Source organism: Hyalella azteca, unplaced genomic scaffold (genome assembly GCF_000764305.2).
Source record: "Hyalella azteca isolate HAZT.00-mixed unplaced genomic scaffold, Hazt_2.0.2 contig14125, whole genome shotgun sequence".
Taxonomy (NCBI): domain Eukaryota; kingdom Metazoa; phylum Arthropoda; class Malacostraca; order Amphipoda; family Hyalellidae; genus Hyalella; species Hyalella azteca.
This window is the reverse complement of record NW_025944020.1, coordinates 7,532-7,992: the sequence shown is the minus strand read 5'-3', so window position 1 is coordinate 7,992 and position 461 is coordinate 7,532. Positions and strand designations below refer to the sequence as shown.

General features: G+C 60.5%; 1 protein-coding gene across 1 annotated transcript in view; it reads left to right on the top strand.

The window, feature by feature from the left end:
- LOC108677164 (succinyl-CoA:3-ketoacid coenzyme A transferase 1, mitochondrial-like) overlaps window positions 1-461 on the top strand; it is a gene marked incomplete in the record, with an annotated part of 8,076 nt that overhangs the window by 2,698 nt on the left and 4,917 nt on the right.

The following is a 461-nucleotide window of genomic DNA, read 5'->3' as shown; positions in this document are numbered from 1 at the left end:
GCCCTAACCCCTTATGGTGGCAGCCCTAACCCCTTATGGTGGCTGCCCTAACCCCTTATGGTGGCAGCCCTAACCCCTTATGGTGGCTGCCCTAACCCCTTATGGTGGCAGCCCTAACCCCTTATGGTGGCAGCCCCAACCCCTTATGGTGGCAGCCCTAACCCCTTACGGTGGCAGCCCTAACCCCTTACGGTGGCTGCCCTAACCCCTTATGGTGGCTGCCCTAACCCCTTATGGTGGCAGCCCTAACCCCTTATGGTGGCTGACCTAACCCCTTACGGTGGCTGCCCTAACCCCTTATGGTGGCAGCCCTAACCCCTTATGGTGGCTGCCCTAACCCCTTATGGTGGCAGCCCTAACCCCTTATGGTGGCAGCCCCAACCCCTTATGGTGGCAGCCCTAACCCCTTATGGTGGCTGCCCTAACCCCTTACGGTGGCTGCCCTAACCCCTTACGGTGGC